The sequence below is a fragment of the Lepidochelys kempii genome, chromosome 4, assembly GCF_965140285.1.
Source record: "Lepidochelys kempii isolate rLepKem1 chromosome 4, rLepKem1.hap1, whole genome shotgun sequence".
Lineage (NCBI taxonomy): Eukaryota > Metazoa > Chordata > Testudines > Cheloniidae > Lepidochelys > Lepidochelys kempii.
In genome coordinates this window covers 39,660,805-39,682,158 of record NC_136383.1, presented here as the reverse complement: position 1 = coordinate 39,682,158, position 21,354 = coordinate 39,660,805, and the positions used below count along the sequence as shown (strand labels likewise).

The following is a 21,354-nucleotide window of genomic DNA, read 5'->3' as shown; positions in this document are numbered from 1 at the left end:
GGACCTGGTAATCCTTAGCTCTCATACCATACAAAGCCCACATTTAATACAAAATTAATTTTCCTCTTGGTGTTTCTATGGCATATTAGCCATACCATCAGGGTGTCTCACAAACGTTAATGAGTTTTCAATATACCCCTGTGAAGTGGTATTATCCCCATTTAGCAAATGGGGGAACTGAGGCACAGTGAAATTAAGGCCAAAATTGCCCATGAATTTTGGATGTCCAAGCTGAGAAATCTAGGACCTGATTTTTCAAAGTTCTGACCAGTTTATAGCACTTCATATGTTCAGAGCACAGCCCAAATTGATTTCAGTTGCAACTGGCAACATACAACACCTCTCTGAGTTTGCTCTAGGTGTCTCACACTGGGCATATAGAAAATGAAGAATACACCGTCAGTGTCCAACTGTGAAAATGTATGGTTTATATGACTTGCCCAGTACCACTCTGTGCAGAGGCAGGAATAGAATTCAGTTCTCCATGACAGCATTCAGCTACCTCAGCCATGAGCCGGTTCATTCTCTTCCTATTGTTCCCTGCATCATTCACTACACAGGTTCGAACATCTCCAACATAAAAGGCAGAGATCCAAGAGAACCAACCCCAAATTCATTCACACAGCAGGTCCACCACCTACAGTGAATAAGGCAGGGGTTCCTAAGAAAACAAAATATCTGATCATGTAACTACAGGCTGTATCATAATGCATATGCACAAGAGGCTGAATTAAAGTTACACAGGCAACCTTAATTCTGGCATTTCCTGACTCTGCAGTTGTAACATTGTAATCGTTTCCTAATTTTTAAAAAAACAAAAACAGAATTTCCATGATGCACAACCAATATTGACAGCCACATGAGTCATCAGCAGGGTTGAAATCTTTAGATCACAACATAAGTCTCTACCACTTAAGCTAACTAAAGTAACTTGTAGCATTAGCAGGCTTTTATATTCTTTATGGATCAGCCACTACAGGGTGATGACACACATTTAGCTGTGAAACCCATGGGAAATTTGCTGATGCAGAGGAATGCTGACACACTGGAATCCTAGGTTCAATCTGAGGTTCTGGAAGAGAGTGTGATTTAGTGGTTCTACACCTTTCTACCCTTGTTTCTATTCCCCTCTATACTTATCCACCCCCATCCCCAGCTCCTTTCCTTGCCTCCCTCATTTCCTCACCCTTCCACATTTGAGTCAAGCTGCTTCCTGTTTGCAGTCCAGCAGGCAGAGCATCAAGAGCACAAGAGAATCTCATTGCTCTCAGTTCTGATGCCTGGCAACACAGGAGACCCAACTACCAGGAAGGACAACAGCAGGAAAAGTTCTGCTCAGCCCCGAGACAGAGATCTCTCAGTGGTACATGCACAGTCTGGTCAGCACATAGGAAGGAACTGTGTGGCTATGGAGCATACTCCATACAGATCGAATCTTCAGAGAATGTAGCTGCCAGATTCTAACAACCTGTATCGAGCATGTGCAAACTGCCACATTCAGAGGCTTGTAATCTGGCCAGATTTGGCTGGATTTTAACAGGAATTGCAAGAGGCATATTCCTGATGTTGGGGTGGCCCCTCCAACCCCATCCCAAGCCCCTGTTCCAAAATATGGAGGTACAAAAGCTTCTCAACAAAACTATTAAAAAATTTTGCATGGAGGTGTGGGGCGAGCATTTTTCCTTAATATCGTTCTTGGAAACGGCTGAACCATTTTAGTTGAAGCTTAACAAAAAAAGATTCCAGTGTGGTTATTCTGGACATCAAATTGTATTTCTACATTTCAGTGCCCAAACTGATACAGAGTCTATCAACTCTGCAAATGTAATAGTTCCGGGTTCTCAACTCATAAGAATTTGAATTGAATTTGGATATGGATAGAGCCCTTTTTAATGTTTTTAATAAAGTAAATACTAATGGAAACTGTGTGATCATGGGAGACTTTAACTTCCCAGATATAGACTGGAGGACGAGTGCTAGTAATAATAATAGGGCTCAGATTTTCCTAGATGCGATAGCTGATGGATTCCTTCAACAAGTAGTTGCTGAACCGACTAGAGGGGATGCCATTTTAGATTTGGTCTTGGCGAGTAATGAGGATCTCATAGAGGAAATGGTTGTAGGGGATAATCTTGGCTCAAGTGATCATGAGCTAATTCAGTTCAAATTGAATGGAAGGATTAACAAAAATAAATCTGCAACTAGGGTTTTTGATTTCAAAAGGGCTGACTTTCAAAAATTAAGGAAATTAGTTAGGGAAGTGGATTGGACTGAAGAATTTATGGGTTTAAAGGTAGAGGAGGCCTGGGATTATTTTAAATTAAAGCTGCAGAAGCTATCGGAAGCCTGCATCCCAAGAAAGGGGAAAAAATTCATAGGCAGGAGTTGTAGACCAAGCTGGATGAGCAAGCATCTTAGAGAGGTAATTAAGAAAAAGCAGAAAGCATATAGGGAGTGGAAGAAGGGAGGGATCAGTAAGGAAAGCTACCTTATTGAGGTCAGAATATGTAGGGATAAAGTGAGACAGGCTAAAAGTCAAGTAGAGTTGGACCTTGCAAAGGGAATTAAAACCAATAGTAAAAGGTTCTATAGTCATATAAATAGGAAGAAAACAAAGAAAGAAGAAGTGGGACCGCTAAAAACTGAGGATGGAGTGGAGGTCAAGGATAATCTAGGCATGGCCCAATATCTAAACAAATACTTTGCCTCAGTCTTTAATAAGACTAAAGAGGATCTTAGGGATAATGGTAGCATGATAAATGGGAATGAGGATATGGAGGTAGACATCACCATATCTGAGGTAGAAGCGAAACTCAAACAGCTTAATGGGACTAAATCGGGGGGCCCAGATAATCTTCATCCAAGAATATTAAAAGAATTGGCACAAGAAATTGCAAGCCCATTAGCAAGAATTTTTAATGAATCTGTAAACTCAGGGGTTGTACCGTATGATTGGAGAATTGCTAACATAGTTCCTATTTTTAAGAAAGGGAAAAAAAGTGATCCAAGTAATTATAGGCCTGTTAGTTTGACATCTGTAGTATGCAAGGTCTTGGAAAAAATTTTGAAGGAGAAGGTAGTTAAGGACATTGAAGTCAATGGTAAATGGGACAAAATACAACATGGTTTTACAAAAGGTAGATCGTGCCAAACCAACCTGATCTCCTTCTTTGAGAGAGTAACAGATTTTTTAGATAAAGGAAACGCAGCGGATCTAATTTACTTAGATTTTAGTAAGGCGTTTGATACTGTGCCACATGGGGAATTATTAGTTAAATTGGATAAGATGGGCATCAATAGGAAAATTGAAAGGTGGATAGGGAATTTGTTAAAGGGGAGACTACAACGGGTCCTACTGAAAGGTGAACTGTCAAGTTGGAGGGAGGTTACCAGTGGAGTTCCTCAAGGATCAGTTTTGGGACCAATCTTATTTAATCTTTTTATTACTGACCTGGGCACAAAAAGTGGGAGTGTGCTAATAAAGTCTGCAGATGATACAAAGCTGGGAGGTATTGCTAATTTAGAGAAGAACAGGGATACCCTACAGGAGGATCTGGATGACCTTGTAAACTGGAGTAATAGGAATAGGATGAAATTTAATAGTGAGAAGTGTAAGGTCATGCATTTAGGGATTAATAACAAGAATTTTAGTTATAAGCTAGGGACGCATCAACTAGAAGTAACGGAGGAGGAAAAGGACCTTGGAGTATTGGTTGATCATAGGATGACTATGAGCTGCCAATGTGATATGGCTGTGAAAAAAGCTAATGTCGTCTTGGGATGCATCAGGAGAGGTATTTCCAGTAGGGATAAGGAGGTTTTAGTACCGTTATATAAGGCACTGGTGAGACCTCACCTGGAATACTGTGTGCAGTTCTGGTCTCCCATGTTTAAGAAGGATGAATTCAAACTGGAACAGGTACAGAGAAGGGCTACTAGGATGATCCGAGGAATGGAAAACTTGTCTTATGAAAGGAGACTCAGGGAGCTTGGCTTGTTTAGCCTAACTAAAAGAAGGTTGAGGGGAGATATGATTGCTCTCTATAAATATATCAGAGGGATAAATACCAGAGAGGGAGAGGAATTATTTAAACTCAGTACCAATGTGGACACAAGAACAAATGGATATAAACTGGCCACTAGGAAATTTAGATTAGAAATTAGACGAAGGTTTCTAACCATCAGAGGAGTGAAGTTTTGGAATAGCCTTCCGAGGGAAGTAGTGGGGGCAAAAGATCTATCTTGCTTTAAGATTAAACTCGATAAGTTTATGGAGAAGATGGTATGATGGGATAACATGGTTTTGGTAATTAAATATTCATGGTAAATAGGCCCAATGGCCTGTGATGGGTTTTTAGATGGGGTAAGATCCAAGTTACCCGGGAAAGAATTTTCTGTAGTATCTGGCTGATGAATCTTGCCCATATGCTCAGGGTTTAGCTGATCGCCATATTTGGGGTCGGGAAGGAATTTTCCTCCAGGGCAGATTGGAAGGCCCTGGAGGTTTTTCGCCTTCCTCTGTAGCATAGGGCACTGGTCACTTGCTGGAGGATTCTCTGCTCCTTGAGGTCTTCAAACTACAATTTGAGGACTTCAATAGCACAGATATAGGTGTGAGGTCTTTTTTAGGAGTGGTGGGTGAAATTCTGTGGCCTGCATTGTGCAGGAGGTCAGACTAGATGATCATAATGGTCCCTTCTGACCTAAATATCTATGAATCTATGAATTTCTGGCAATTACATTTTTTCTCTGCCAAAAGAGAAACAAAACATGGTACGCATATGGGGGAGCAGGGATCAGAAGAAAACCCTTTTCTGCACACCACTTTCAGGCCATTTATGTTTTTTCTGATGAAATTTGCACTCAGGCATCTTCCACAAAGCATGACTGTTTTCTCTGTAAGAAATCCACATGGTCTATTAGGCATGTTAAATCAATCACCAACTGATGGATTTGAAAGGTTAAAACTGCTTCTTCAGATTATAAATTTGAAATTAGAGTGCAGCATGTCCTTCTGAACTGAACTGGAAGCTTGTCTGCATGGTGCTGTACAACACAATACCAGCCTTTAATGCTTAATGTATTGAGTTTTGTTGCTGTTTTATTAAATGGAGTGTCTATAGTTATGTCAATTTTCTGGATTTCCCTATCATTGCTGATTGCCATATTAAGATATAGCTCTACTAGAAACAGAAAGAAGAGAGGGGGATGATAGGTACCAATTAGAAATACTACCCTTGCTATTTTGGTTAAAAATGCGTTTCACTGGCTGAAGTGTGTTGGTATTAATCAGCCGCTCTCCTTTTTCACTTTTAGCACTAGCAGAACTCAATCTTGGCGAGATATACTTCATCCTCATCCAGTTTCCAAATTTGAAGTTTATGGATGAGAATTTGTCTTAAATTACCTAAACTTAGCTGCTTTAGTAACGGTTGTGAAAAAAAAATATTAGTCACTACAAAAAGCAAACCTCATTTTAACACGACTGATGTGAGGTGTTAACATTGTTAACTACAAAAGTGACAGCTCTGTCTAAATGAATATAAATCCACGTGACAGTTAGAGAGCATTTGTATCTGCACCAATAGGATCAAAAGAATAGAAACCCACCAAATAGCTTGACTGGCTGCACAAAAACACAAAAAGCTACCTTTGAAGACCCAGATTCAGTATCACATTACTGGCAGCTCAGAGCACCACAGCAGTAATGCTCACTCAAGAAAGAGGAAAGGAAGAAGAGAGCAGACTGCAGAACGCTTTGTAGCATCTGCATATATAGTGGCAGTATGATCACAGAGGATGCTTTCCAGCATCCTTGGTCATTGGAATAGTGTTGCTTAGTGTAGCCACAGACAGCTGAAGCAAAGCAAGAAACAACTGAATTGTAAGACTACCATAAAGACCTAGAACTGAAGGTGAAAATATAGATGACTGCTTAATATTCTCAGGTACGGAATCAAGATGTTTGGCTTGTGTGGAAAGACAGCAGAAGAAAAAATGCAAGGTTCACCCATCCTTCTAATTTTGGTTACCTTTTCGTCTTTAAAGCCTTCCTATTCCTAACAGCACCCTGTAAATAAACAACATTATAATCTGACAGCTAGAGCACAGATTAACTTTTCTAATTCTAATAGAGATCATTTTTAATTTGGGGAGTAAAGGAAATAGAGAACACCTTAGTTGTCTCCCCTCCATCCCACAGTCAATGTTCTAGGCCCGATCTACACCTAAAACTTAGGTTGACCTATCTACATCACTCAAGGCTGTGAAAAAATCTCACACCTGTGCAAAACAGTTAGGTCGACCTAAGTTTTAGGTTGAAACCAGGCCTAGGTTTGACAGAAGAATACGTCCCTCAACCAACCTCTGTCTCTTGAAGGGGTGGATTTAATACAGTGATGGAAAAACCCTCTTCTGTTACTGTAGTAGCTGTTTTTAAGTAACTTACAAGGTTACCTCTCCTCCCTTTGACTAAATACTTTATACTGACAGAGCAAACTCCCAATTCCTACAGCAATTATGAAAAAGTTAAAATGCAGCATAGCAATCTGTAGTTTTGCAACACTCAACATACCAGATTATATTTAGGGAGATTGATCTAGTACTGTCTCTTCATTTACATAAACTGCAAGGATGCTTTACATGAGTATTTCAGGATATGGCTCCCTTTACCATAGGGTGTCAAAACCAGCACAAGCTTCTTAAGGAAAACAGAAAGGGGGGGGAGGGGGGAAGGAGAGGCAATTTTAGTTTTCTATTCATTCTACCTCTTCCTTTCACCCAGTCTCCAATATTTCTACTACAAGATTAAGCATGTGGGAGAGTGAAAAAGACAAATTATCCATAATACCACCACATCTCCAGTGAAAGGTGCAACTCTGCTATCAGAAGCCTCCTGTGGTCACAAATTATTTATTAGTCTCTAAAATGTATCTAGCATCAACACATTACTGAAAAAAGGAAAGATCTGGCCTCTGCCCCCAATGAGCTCCATCTAGACGTGTAAATTGTGAGCTTCCCCGGCTGCACTGTGATACGGGTAAATGGAGGTTACTGGAGTTCTTAGAGATGGACTCTGCATATTTACACTCCTGGGATGCACCAGATATGTGCAGCTCAGATGGTGAAACATGACAATTAGTGCCCACTGGAGCACCCTCGTACCCCCTTTACCTCTCCCCTCTCTGTTCTGAAGTGTTCTAGGGCAAAGTGCTCTGACCACCTCAGTTCCTTCCCACCACCTCCTCAGCTATGAGCTATAATTAAGGCTCCTAGGAAAAGGGGAAGGTGGACATGGAATGGAAATGTAGAGTCTGTCATAAAGAACTCTGTTGACAAGTACCTCTGTTTCTCCTTCAAGTGGCCTCTGCATATTCCCACTCCCCTTCTCCTCTTCCTCACAACCTTAATTATAACCCACGACTGAGTGCCAGTGGGATGGAACTGAGGGAGCCAAAGCACTGCACCCCCTTTTATAGCCTTGCCTTGGAATATTCAGGGAACGATGATGGGAGGGGCAAAGGGAGTATGCAAGAGCACTCCAATGGGAACTGCTTGTCAGGTTCTACCATCTGAGGCGACTTCTACATTATACACCAAATGGCAGTGTGCAGTCTATGTGTAGGTACACACTGCAGTAAAAAGTGCACTGCATCCACACTATGGTATGTAGATACACATGCCCATGAAAGGCTCTTTCAGAGGGTAGACAGCAGGGAAAGTCTCAGCCAGAGGCTCTCTCTGCTGCCGGATTCTTTCCCTATGGTGGGGTAAGGACTGCAGCAGCAGGAAGTTGGAAGAGCCTTTCTCTGAAGCCAGAGTTTTTTCCTTTAGCATGGAAAGGTTCCAGCAGCAGCACGGTTCGCTGCTAAAAATGGCAGCATAGCCAGGAAGGCACAGCCATGGTGAGTAGAGAGCCACATAGGGATGTATTTGCATGCATACCTGCCTGCACCCTTCAGGCACGTCTTTACTCTCCTAAGCTGTGCCTCACCATATATATTGCTATTTATACCCATGCTACGGGGGCTACATGGGTATGTAGACTACACATTGGTGAAAGACGCGTGTAACACAGACAAGAGAAAACAATATGTCAAACAGAATACAAAACACATTGTTCATTAGTTGTGGCTCTTAAACATGATTTTTCTTATTTCTTATTAAGGCTACACTTAAAGATAAAACACATTTAGTTTGTGTTTTAAGATCTGAATAAGGAAGAAAAATTTCACTGCAATCTGTCCTGCAACATATATAGAACACTATAACATCATGAATTAATAATAGCTAATCATGTCTGTTGCTGCAGAAAGGCAGTAAATTACATATTGGTTGATGTGCATTAACCCTTTTAAAGCTGAACCTCTAGCTCATTTAGAGTTCTATTTACATAGCACAAACGCACCGCTTTAAAAAGCAGGATTCAAGTTCTCTGTGTAAAACCTACCAACAACATTACATGACAAATATTCTTCCAGTAAGTTCTTCCTTCACAGAAAACTGCATTGTGAGGGAAGTTTACCAATTACTTTCCAAGTTTCTTAATAGTACTTGGCATTTTACATATTTGTTTACTTTCTTTTTGCATCATTTACAGTATCAACACAACTCTGAACTGAGGAAAGGATGTGTTTGTTGAGTTGTTGCAGAGACAGAAGAGGAAACAATACATTGCCAAAACAATGTCTCAAATAGCTCTTTTAGGGAAAAGGCTAAACTATTTTCACTGTTGAAAAATGGAATCCATCAACATAGAAAACTATATATATATATACACACACATATATATATATATATATATTCGGAATTTCGTTACTAGAACCAACTTAATACATAGAGAACAAATTATTTTTTAAAAAATCTAGCTTACTTTTAGCTGTTTAAATTGCTTACTTTCTACATTTCACTCAGTTTGGACAATGAAACTAGACTCATCAGTTTCACTGTAGTGTTTTCAAACTAGCACAATGCTGCTTGGCCAACATGCCAAAAATGTTATATTTTAATTAAATAAAAACATCTATTTACAGCAGATTTTTATAAAATCCTCTACAAATAATCTATATGTTGTTTTCAAGTACTTGACAGATTCTCCAAAACCAGATCCCATAGCAAACGAGCTCTCTTTTAAAGAACTCTTATTCCTTAGCATTCTCAATCTAATACAAACCTCTCTTCTTGTCACTAGATAGGATGCAATGTTACTAATTCTCATAATTCTATCACAAGTCTCACAATATCTGTTTTTCTTAAAGCCTCAGCTCCTGGAATTATGATTAAGGCTACATTTTAATCACAGGTACTTTTAGTAAAAGCCATGGACCGGTAATGGACAGTAAACAAAAATTCTAGGCCTGTGACCTGTCCATGACTACATACCCCTAACTAAAACTTGGGTCGAGGGGCCGCAGATGCTAGGGGAGTGGGTCAGGGGAACAGAGGTGCTGGGGCAGCGGGGGAGGGTGCCACAGGTGCTGGGGGGGGGGTTGCATGGCCCAGGACCCCGCTGGTGCTGGGGGGGCCAGCGTGTGGAACCGAGCAGCCCAGGACCACCACTGGTGCTGGGGGGAGGAGGAGGAGGATTGAAAGGGCTGGCAGGCTCCCTACCCGGCTCCGCACAGCTCCCGGGAAGCGTCCAGCATGTCCCTGTAGCTGCTAGGGGGAGGGAAGGCCAGGGGGCTCTGAGCACTGCCCCCACCATGAGTGCCAGCTCCCACCACAAACACCGGCTTTGCAGCTTCCATTGGCCGGGAACCGCACCCAATGGGAGCTGCAGGGACAGTGCCTGCAGGCGGGGCAACGCGCAGAGCCCCCTGGTCTCTCTGCCTAGTAGCTATAGGGACATGCTGGCCACTTCTGGAGAGCCCCCCCAAAGTAAGCACCACCCCACATTCCAACCCCCTGCCCCAGCCCTGAGCCCCCTCCCACACCCAAATGACTGCTGCTGCTGGGGAAGGACATGGTGGCCCAAGACTGCCCTAGCAGTGGCCGGTGCAGCTGGTCCAAGAACCTGCCGCACTGGCCACTGCAAAAGTCACGGAAAGTCACAGAATCCGTGACCTCCGTGACAGACATGCAGCCTTAATTATGATTACTGGAAAGTCTTAGCTTTCATTTAAAAAAGAAAAAGTTTAAGTTTACAACTCTTGGGATTTCAGCAAAGAGCTAAAAACAAAAACCCTAAAGGATTAAAACATAAAAAGGCAAATAAAAAGACACTGCCCCTTTCAAAAAACTCATGATTCTTTTTTGACTCTTTCATGATTTTATGAATGGCTGGTTTGGCAATACTGTTCTTTACCTTAGAGGAAAACATTTCAAAGTTCTAAAACTTCTATCCAAACCCCAGGCAAAAAGAATGCAGCCACTATTCATAACCAGGGCTCTGCATACTCCATGCTTCTGTGAATTCTGCTACAGAATAACGGCACAAAAGCCAAGCTCTTAAAAAGAAAGCTGTTAAGTATCTAGCCCTTAAGTCTGCAAAGGGCACCTTCCACAAGTGAATGAAACTTAGACATATAAAATGTCTACCCAAGTCTGCAGTCATCCTAAATATACCCGAGAGAAGTGAAATGCTTTAATGCCCCACACAGATGAACAATTTAGAAATCTTAGGCCCTGATCCTGCAAAGACTTATGTCCATACCTAACTTCATACACTTCTATTAACGTCAATAACACCACTGACTGGGGGTAAAATTAAGCACATGAATTAGTATTTGCAGCATCAAGGCCTAATTATGCAAATTTAAGCCCTGATCCTTCATGTCCATATGGAGCTGAGTGCAGGATTAGTTCCTTAAAATTTAAGTATTTTACCAATGATAATTTGAACATCTTGTTAACATGCTTAGCACAACCAGTACTGCCTCTCCACATTATTACCAGGAGACAAGAGCTCTAGTTCTCCCCTGCCCAACTGTCCAAACCTTCAGCTTCCATCCTGACAACTTCTGTAATACAGTTACACATTTTAAACACAAAACTGTGAAGCACAATGAAAATTAAAAGTTAATGGACAAAGTAAAAAACAGAATTTAATATCAAATTAAATATCAGAGGGGATCTATCATAACTTCCTGATTTTCATACTTCATTAAAACTTCAGTTTTTAAATTTCTCTGTAAACTACTATATTTGAGTGCTACAGAACACAGAGGTCATGCCACAAACCTTAGGTTGTGCTTGCCAAGAAGCACAAATACACAACAAACCTTTATATCTATAATATAAGTTATGGGCTATAAGTGATTACTCACTGTTCAGTCCAAAAATAGTTTTATGATTGGAATCCTGGGCCTACTTCTTTTAACAACTGAGGCATTACTAAAATGGGAAACAAAAGTTCAGATATGGACTATGATTACTCTTTCAATGTTAAGATACTTAATAATTAGTCTTGCAAGATATGCTTCCAGTACAGTGTAAAACAAGTTACATTCATAACATTATTAAAAACATTCTTTAGTATGAAATAGAACTATTTCAATATGTTCTTAGACAAATTAAAAAAATTATGGGGTTTGGGGGTTTTTTTTAAGGCAACTAGTATATGACAATCATTAAGCAAAGGATCAGAGATACTGATAGTTATAGTTGACAAAGATCATCCCCAAAAGTAAATCTTTCTGTACAGACCAAACAAATTGGAGGTCCTTAAACTTGTATGATTTCATGTAATTCATACTCTCACTTGAAAACAATTTGTTTCAAACATATCACTGAATTTTTCTTCTGTGAAGACATACGCAGGTATGGGACAAAGAGCCCAGGAAACTCCACAAACTTCCTCTCACAGAATTTCCAATTAGTATGTCCCACCGGAGGAGGTTACTGAGAGCTGAAGAAGAAGCAGGGGATGTTGGCCTACAAACACCCCGGAGTATAGTGATCCTACAGGAGCTACATTGAACCTCCTTCCTTTGTTATGCAAGAAGCTCTACTGAGGAGACTTTGTGAAAGTTTGTTCTACTTGAACTACTGCAGGATATGAAGAGGAATATGCCACTGAAAAAGGCCACTCCCACCTCTATCCCCAAATATTCATGAAACCCTGATACTGTACAGTACTCACACAGTGGGGCATGTCACAGAGCAGGAGCTCTCCATTCCACATTTTGGATTTTTTGTCTTTTTACCTTTACAACTCAAAGGGGCACATAGCCCTAAAATCTTTTATCTCCCAAAAAGAAGGCAATGATTTTACTAATTTCAGATAGTACAGATATTCTTTTAGGAGTCAGTTTGTCTGTCATCCTAATTAGTATTAGGAAGTGTTTCGGTAGTAACTGATATATATGGATAGATATATAAATAAAATCAGTTACTTAGCAGGTTACATCTATTTCAATTCACAATTAGTAGACCTACATTGTTTTTACTATGGCTTGGTTGTATAGGTTTGATAGCACAGCTAGCTGACAAGTGCAATAAAATGTGATGTTATGGCTAGCACAGATGCAGCATGGGATTCCCACATAACCATGCATTTTGACAAACTTATAAGGAAGGATCTTATTGGTGCTGTTGTTCTGTTCCTACACCCAGCTATACCAACGAGAACACATCTCATTAGCTGCACACTTTCGTTCCAATCCAGTTTTATGGCATCTTGTTTTTATTACCATGAATTATTGACATCAGAAGTATTGACTCATGAAGCTAAAATTACAGCCAACTTTTATGATAAATTTATACCACCTTCTTTAAAACTTCTTGTAAAGGGAGTGTATCTGTGCACCATATACCTGGGCTCCAAGTGGGGGAGCAACAGCATAGGACTAACCCTGTTGTAAGGCCGGTCCGTTTCATTTTCTGCCCAGCACAGGCCAGGTGTGGGGCTGCCTGTGCCCACTGAGTGAAACTGACCAGCCTAATGTTCATTTCACTTCAGTGAAGGAGCAACACACAGGCTACCTGAGGGAGGAGGTGAGGGGACGGCCCCAATTTTCAGGAGAGCCAAAATGGGAGCAACAAAAATTACCAGAAAAAAGGGAGTAACTGAGAAATAAAAAAACCTTCCCCTAGCTGTCCAGCCGCTTTCACGGGGCTGCTCGGACACCAGTTCAGGCACCGCCTGAGGCAAGTCTCGCTCGCCCCATTCCACAGCCGGGGCACGGCCAGGCAGGAGCACAGCCGGGGTACGGCCAGGAGACTCCCCACGCCGTACCCCCAGCGGCCCCGCCCGTCCCCCACTCAGCGGTCAGCCCGCCCCCGCAGACCCCGGCCGCCAGCGCTCCCCCAGGCGGCCCGCAGCCCGCCCCTCACACGGCCCCCAGCGCCAGCCGCCCCGCGAGGCGCGGGGCGGGGCGGGACAGGGTGCCCCACCCCCACCCCCACCCGGCGCCCCCCAGCCCGGCCCGGCGCCCCATCGCTTACGCCATTGTCCGGTGTTTACATCCGCACCCCTCCCCGCTTCTTACTACAGCCCCGGCGGCAGCCGCACACACCGGATGGGTTTGCCAGCACGCCCCAGCCAGCCCTCCCTCAGCGCCGCCCACCAATCGCCGGGCACAACCGGGCCGGTTAGCCAACGACCACGCGCTGCATCCGACGGGAGGCGGGTGGAAGGATCCCTCCGGGGCCAATGGCAAAACGAGGCCCTGCGGGGGCTCCTCCTACGCAGGGTTGCAGTCAGGAGGGAGTGGGTTGGTAGGGGCTCGTGCGCGCGCGCGCGAGGGAGGATGCCTTCGCAGTTCAAAGGATTTATCTCATGAATAATTAACGTGACCTCATGACTAGTCAATATTCCCGCAGAGGCAGTCCCGCCCCCTTCCGGCCACCTCGGCGGCGCCCCGCGGGGAGTGCAGGGTGAGACTGGTCGTTCATTGCCCGGGGCGGGCGCGGTGGCTGCAGCGGAAGGGTGGCCGGGGCCTGCAGCCCGCGATAGGCAATGACTAGCTCAGGGGCTCCCGCCTGCACAGAACGCCACCATGCCACGGAAATGGCTGTTAGCATCTCTCTGCCGTCCATATTTACCGGCCCCTGCCCAGAGCTTCTCAATGCAGTCCGTGTGACCAGAAAGGGGCCTGCACCAGACCCCCCACTCTGTGACACACCTAAATTACTCTCATGATTGAAAGAATACAGATCTGGGCCATGGTCCAGATTTCGCATAGGGCAGCCTGAAACAAAAACCCAGGTTTAAACATCTCCCAACTTGTTCGGTGTTTACAATCAAAACCCACACAAAAATGTACGACTTGAAATATTACTGAATTCCAGAGGTAAAACACTGCACGCAAAATATACATAAAGCAACAATGAAAGGGAGCTACCTTTAACATGGAGACAGCAACTCCTACCTGTGCAGAGCGCTCTGCCCAGCAATGGAGAGAAGGGAAATGTGGTCTGGGCCCCAGGACCAGCTCTTAATTCTGTAAGAGGTGCCATAGGATCATTTCTGCCCATACAAAGTAACCAAGGGCTTACAATGCAAGAGGCCTTCCCTCAACAAAAACAGAGACATGTTGGTTCGTAAGGTTTTTTCTCTCCAAAGACATCTCCTTCTGAAATGATTGAAAAAGAAATATAGAAAGCTGTCCTCTGCAATCCTTTTGAAAAATGCTACATTCTGGCCATATAAACTCAAAATGGCAGCTAGGGCAACCTTTGTGTGGGTTTGTGTGGTTACTTTGGTTTTGTTTTTTTGCTAAGGCTACGTCTACACTAGCACTTTTGTTGGTATAACGTGGCTCAAGAGCATGAAAAAGCACACCCCTGAGTGACGTAAGTTGCACCAACAGAAGTGCAGGTGTGGACAGCGCTATGTCGGCAGAAGCTGACATAGCTACCGCCGCTTGTTGGGGGTGATTTACTTATGTCAACGGGAGAGCTCTCCCCTGTCGGCATAGAGCGGCTACATGGGAGATCTTACAGCGGTGCAACTGCAGCAGTACAGTTGTGTCTCTGTAAACTTTGTAGACATGGTCAAATCATTTCCATCCTGGAGAACTATCAAAATCCACTGAAATATCTATTGTGTACAGTATTTATTTACTGAATAGGATTTTTCTGAGTCCTAGCTGACATTGATTATATAAATTTAAAAAATGTTTCTGTTTACATTACCCACCTGAGCCAGAATTTGAAGGACTGGGTCCAAAGTACATCTTTCCTTCTAATGTTCCTAACAAGAGACAAAATATTAGAAGATTCCATGGCCATTGTTTGGTTACAGACTGTAGGGTAATAAGTGATATGAATGTCCCAGGGAGAGAGGTTCTGAAAGAGTACATCAGCTTGGGAGACAAAACAGTGAGACAGAACCAGAGGCTAATTAAGAAATGAGAAGGAATCAGAGGCAGTTGGAGAAGCATGGGAAGGAATCAAAGTCTGTTTAAAGAAGGTGAAGAGAATTAAAACAAGAACAGACTGCTGAAGGAAACTAACTGTTGGAGAGAGGAACAGAAAGGGAGTTCCTGAGGCAGGGAAAAGAGAAAGCATAAATTAGAATAGCAGTTGTAGGAAGAAGTTAGAGAGAGACAGAGGTGAAATCACAAAAGAAAGGAATAAAGAAAAAGAAGTTGAAATTACAGTTCCATTGCTATCATGCTCCACTGGGTAGTGAGGGTTGTATTTGGTTTTTTTGGGGGGGGGGTTGTTTTGTTTTGTTTTTTTGTTTTGTTTAGGGAAATTTAGGTATCTGTAATTTGGATATCTTCTCTAGGTCCCCGCAACAATGATGAAGTTCAGTCAGAGTTGGTTTTGGCTTTAGCGGTAAGACCCAAACAGATTCACTGAAGCTGGAACATGATAAATTATAAATGCAGTTGTTGGATCTACTACAACATTGTCATGATTTTCTGTGTTCATATAGTTAGAGAAGCAGTTGATCCCGACATGCACATTCTTCTTCATTGTAATCAAGCACATACAATACGTTCTGGCTTAATTGTGTGAGCCCACAACAAACACTGTTGCCTCAGTTGCTCACGGTTTCATGATTTTTTATTTTATACATACTGAAGTATTTTGTTTTCCAGTTCTCTGATAACTGTATTCTGTTTGTTCATATTTTGTCTTCTGTTTTTTCCATGCAAAGCCAGTGTACAAAGCTTTCTGGCATGGAATTCAGCAAAGGGGAAATAAAATTGGAAACAAATTTTCCAATGTTTGTTTGGTCATGACTGGGCATTCAACATTATAAAACATGATATAATGAGCTTGTAGGGTTATTTACAATTGCACAATGTAGAATTTTGCAAACTAACATTGTATCACATGAAATTGAAAGGTTTCAGAGTAGCAGCCGTGTTAGTCTGTATCCGCAAAAAGAAAAGGAGTACTTGTGGCACCTTAGAGATTAACAAATTTATTTGAGCATAAGCTTTCGTGAGCTACCGCTCACTTCATCAGATGCATTCAGTGGAAAATACAGGGGGGAGATTTATATACATAGAGAACATGAAATAATGGGTGTTACCATACACACTGTAAGGAGAAAAAAGGAGTGCTTGTGGCACCTTAGAGACTAACCAATTTATTTGAGCATAAGCTTTCGTGAGCTACAGCTCACTTCATCGGATGTATTGAGTGGAAAATACAGTGGGGAGATTTATATACACAGAGAACATGAAACAATGGGTGTTACCATACACCCTGTAATGAGTGATCAGGTAAGGTGAGCTATTACCAGCAAGAGAATGGGGGGTGGGGGGAACACCTTTTGTGGTGATAATCAAGGTCAGCCATTTCCAGCAGTTGACAAGAACGTCAGAGGAACAGCGGGGGGGGGGGAATAAACATGGGGAAATAGTTTTACTTTGTGTAATGACCCATCCACTCCCAGTCTTTATTCAAGCCAAAGTGAATTGTATCCAGTTTGCAAATTAATTCCAATTCAGCAGTGTCTGTTTGTGTTTATGTCCTTTGTAACCTGTAACAATATAACCTTTATCAGGATTCAGACATAAAAGTTGTGGCTTAATTCCTAAAAGTGATCATTCCAATGACAAGAAAAAATGTTGATTCAGAATAAATACCAAACACAAATTAAGACCCTGGTCCTTCAAGTTCATCCTTATGGGCAGAGCCCCCCATTCATGCTGATCTCCATTGACTTTAATGGAGCTCTGAGTGGATATAAGGGCCCACCTGCACAGACCAACCTGCAGGATTGTAGCCTAAGTGCCTGCAGCTAATATTTTCATATAAGAACTTTAAGGGTAGATATGAGTAGATAGAAATAAGGGCAGAATTTGGCCCTCGTAATATTTATGTTCCAAGGTCAGTTTAGCACAATGTGCTGCTTCATTGGTTCATATAAGAAATGATCAACCCCATAAATATTTAGAACAGCCGATCTTCCAACCAACCATATCTCTGTTTCACTTTCTATGTGAGGGTAAACATTAATTTGCTATTCAAGGCGTGTCTATTTATCTGTATTCCTTGAGGTAGCAGTTTTGTGAATCTATACCCTTCTATATAAGCTTTTTCGTTACAATCTCTCTCAGATTGCCAACACTGTATTTAAAAAATACAGGACAGACCTCAGATGTTCCCTTCCCACTAGCTCCAAGCTCTCTCCATGGGAGCAGCCAGGGCCCAGCCCCTGCTTTACTCACATCAGTGATGTTCACACACAACGCTCCTCTTCTGGATGGGGACGCCTGGGACAAATCAGCCTGTATGGGCCTCCTTTAACATTTTTCATACAGGTGAAATCTGGTGTGGGGAGGGGATACCAGTGCTGGGGGGCAAGGGATGATGGAGAGTCACAGGGTGGCACCTGTGCTAAGGGCGAGGGGGCTCCCTCTCTGACCCCCACTGCCGGCTTCAGGTCAAGCATCAGTTTGAATTTGAGGTGAACCCAAGTAATTAACTTCAGATCTAACTTTAAATTCCCTCCAAGTTCCAGTACGTTCATTGAAGCCTCTCCTCTCTAGTATTACTGCAGGCTTATTCACTCTGCTGTGAGAAGCAGCAAGCTTCAGAGGGCATTGTGTACAGAGACACAGCATGAAGGGCCCCAGTTCTTGTGTCCCTGGGGTATAACTTTTCAAGCTTGCCCAGATTTTTCTCATGGTTGTAGGAAACAGAGAATCATTAATGTTTAATTCCTTGCAGTCTATGACGTTGTGTGTTTGCTTATTAACATGGGAACTGAAAAACACATTTTATAGATACTGTCTCAATTTGACCATAACTTGCAAGTTAAGGAAAATATAACCCTGTCTTCCACACTATAAATTATTTTTGGGGTCAGGTGACATTTCCATTAGCCTCAGAATAGGTCTTTTTATGTTCACTGTAAAAAGGCACAGTTTATAAAAAAAGAACATTATTTGCATGAGCATATAGTCCTGAAATTAAATTTCAGTTTTGTGACAGAAGTCTATTCCCTAACCATTACTTTAAAAACTCCAAAATCAATTTATCGAGCTCTTTATCTGTGGCTGATACTGCACTCATGTTCCATAGTGTCTAATTCAAGCTGATTTTGAATGTTTAGTATTTATTTAAACCAACACGCAGGGGCTCTGACTATTTTATAAAGGCAGAAATCTATATTTGGTTCTTGTGTTTATCACATTCTTCTTCTGAGTTATACAAGGAAATGAGACCTTGATTTTTAAAGGGGCTTAGCACCACTAGCTGGATTGAAATTCAGGGATATATGATGCATTCAAGGATACATTTGCTCAACACCATATCTAAAAATCAGGGTCTAATTTTGGTGTTCCCCTCTTCACTCAGCCTTCCAAAAGTGTCCTGAAAACCCGTCTAAGCAAAAAATCTGCTTGTGCACCATTGCCATGATAGTGGTGATGATAATGATGACACTAATTATAGTGTACTCACTTGTCACCAAAAATTACTTGTCCTAGGACACCAGACAAGTACAATTTTACAAAACTGCCATATCTGGTATTTTAAATAGCATCTATCCCTTTTTCTCTCTCCTCCTCCTCATCCCATTAATGTTGGCAGTGGCATCTATGAGAGGTCCTCTTCTCTCCAAGGTAGTGACTAGAGCACAGAGTTGGCTTGAGGATCCCATCTTGAATGAGCTTTCACCCATTACTTTATTCTGGGTCATCTCACCATTCTCTTGTCCCCTCTCTTAAAGCAACCTACAATCACAATGCTCACTCTGCATTCAGAAAAGCAGACAAATTCCAGCAATCTCCCTTATGTCCTCTGATGTCCAATTTATAGCCTGTTTGATCGGACCATACGTTTACATTCAAGAATTTTGCATTGATTACATGAATTACTTACATAATCAGGAAAATACTAGAATATTGACTGAAAGCTATGTAGCCTTTATCCCATGCCCAGAATTAAAAGGATAAGACAATCCTCTTGCATAGAATTATCTTATCTATCTTGGAAAAATTTTCCTGACTTTGAATGCTAGATCACAAGAGACTTTGTAATTCTGTGTCCAGAGATCAACTTGAACAAGGAGTGGTGTGGGTAGGGCAACTCAGGACTGAAAAATAGAATAAGTTTCTTCTGGGGCCTTGAGGAAGCTAGAACAAATCAATGAAACATAAGTGTTTGGATTTTAATCTACAGTTTATGTAACTGAGAACAGAATTTGGCTGATAGCTTCTCTACATGATACCAGTGTAAACACTATAAGAACTATAAGAGTTCATTCCAGCTTACATTCATAAACAAATTCTGAGCTCAGATATAAATACATATAATAGATAAACATAAATAAATATACACGTCAGAAATTTCTAATCCAGCTTGATTTACATACTGAAAATTTATTATAGCAAAGACTGGGGTTTAAAAAAAAAAACTGGCTTTTTAGTGTAATGGTAAATTTCCTAAATCCTGGTCCCTTTTTATCTAAAGACTAAATCACAGGCACACATTTAAGAAAAAACAAATAAACAAACAAAACAATAATAATTTGTATTAAGCACACAATTTGCCGGTCTTGAAAGTCACATGTTGCCAATTACAGAATTCATTACATACTTGACCTTACAGAACTTGCTGTGGTTTCTTCTGCCAGAAGTACCCTTCCAAGTAATTGTGTTTGACCTCCCGAGTGAGCCAACATGATCAAAGAGAAAAAGCCACTCATATTATAGATTGATAGGCTGATCTAAATGACAACAGTAACTCTGCTGGTAGAGGAGCAACCAACAGTTAAACTGTTATGCTAAGGAAAATCCAGGATATGTGATTATACTGAACCTGCATGCGGATGTGTCGACTTCAAAATATATTTCAGTGGAAATTGTTAGCCTCATGTTACACCCTACAACTGATTGTATAAATATGTCAAATTCCTTGAAATAAGAAATCCTAATGCTCTTTCTCAGCCAGCTGAATTTTGGTGAGTAATCTATTAAAGTAAAAGGGCAAACCCACACAGATCTTTTTCAACACAGATATGCATGGATTAGGCTGTTCTTCTTGACTTCCCTGAATATCATTTGTAGGACAAAATGCTGATTAGCAGGTCATTTAAAATATACACATTGCTTCCATATTCCTTAAACTAGTTAAAGTAAAGCAATTTGTATTATAGTCCAGCAATCATCAGAGTATCAGAGGGTTAGTAACAAAGCAATGTTGATTCCACACTCTACACCTATTCCCTCCACCCTCCTTCAGTCACCCAGAAGAGAGAGAAACAAAGAGGGTCTGTTATCCTAGCACAAGTGCAAGACCTTACAACAGTTTGGGAACACAATTAAAATCACATTTACACTACAAAATGAAATAACATTGTAGCTGGATCCACTTGCAAACTTGTTGTGGCCAGGTTCTCTGACATGGTTGTAATTATAGTGGAGAGAGAGACTGTACATTAACAAAGTATAAAAGCTAGATATCTACGGGTCAGTTCCAAAGAAAAGTTTAACTATTAAAAATATAAAGAAAAATGGAGTTTTTTGGAGTTACACATGCAAAGGACCTGATAGTTATATTATTGGCCCAATGCACAGCAGTGGAAGATATGTAAACCATACGACATCTTCCAAAATGGTAATAATCTGCATTTGACGAATGCCACTTAGAAAATGCAAGGATGAAAATCCCATGAACTTCATACACACCTTTTCCTCATGCATATCTTTTTGTGCACAAAGGACAGGCCACAAAAATGCAGCACTTAACATGATGGGTTCTGGTTCCTGCTATGGCTCCTAGGCACAATAATAAAATAGTAATAATAATAATTAATAAAAGGTAAAATCCTGGTCCCACTGACATAAATGGCAAGTTTTGCCATTGATTTCACCTACAGAAGCTAAAACCTAAAGTTGGTCAAAAATTTTCCATCAAAGCTGGGGGATTTTTAAAAAATAGGTTTTTCAATAAAATATAATTATTTTTAAAGCACCTGTGAAAAAACATTGACTCTTCATTAAA

At 41.4% G+C, this 21,354-nt stretch overlaps 1 protein-coding gene across 15 annotated transcripts in view; it reads right to left on the bottom strand.

Annotated features, from left to right (window-relative positions):
- BLTP1 (bridge-like lipid transfer protein family member 1) overlaps positions 1-13,507 on the bottom strand; it is a 246,531-nt gene extending 233,024 nt beyond the window's left edge. For 12 of the 15 annotated variants that reach the window (XM_073341041.2, XM_073341040.2, XM_073341043.2 and 9 more), the window contains exons 1-2: positions 13,384-13,499; positions 11,265-11,331 (exon numbers count right to left, since the gene is read on the bottom strand). The gene's annotated coding sequence lies outside the window, so the exon portion shown is untranslated. Of the gene's footprint in view, positions 1-11,264; positions 11,332-13,383 lie in introns of all 15 variants that reach the window. The other 3 variants (XM_073341054.2, XM_073341048.2, XM_073341042.2) reach the window with 3 other exon arrangements.
- Between the last annotated feature and the right edge of the window lie 7,847 nt (positions 13,508-21,354).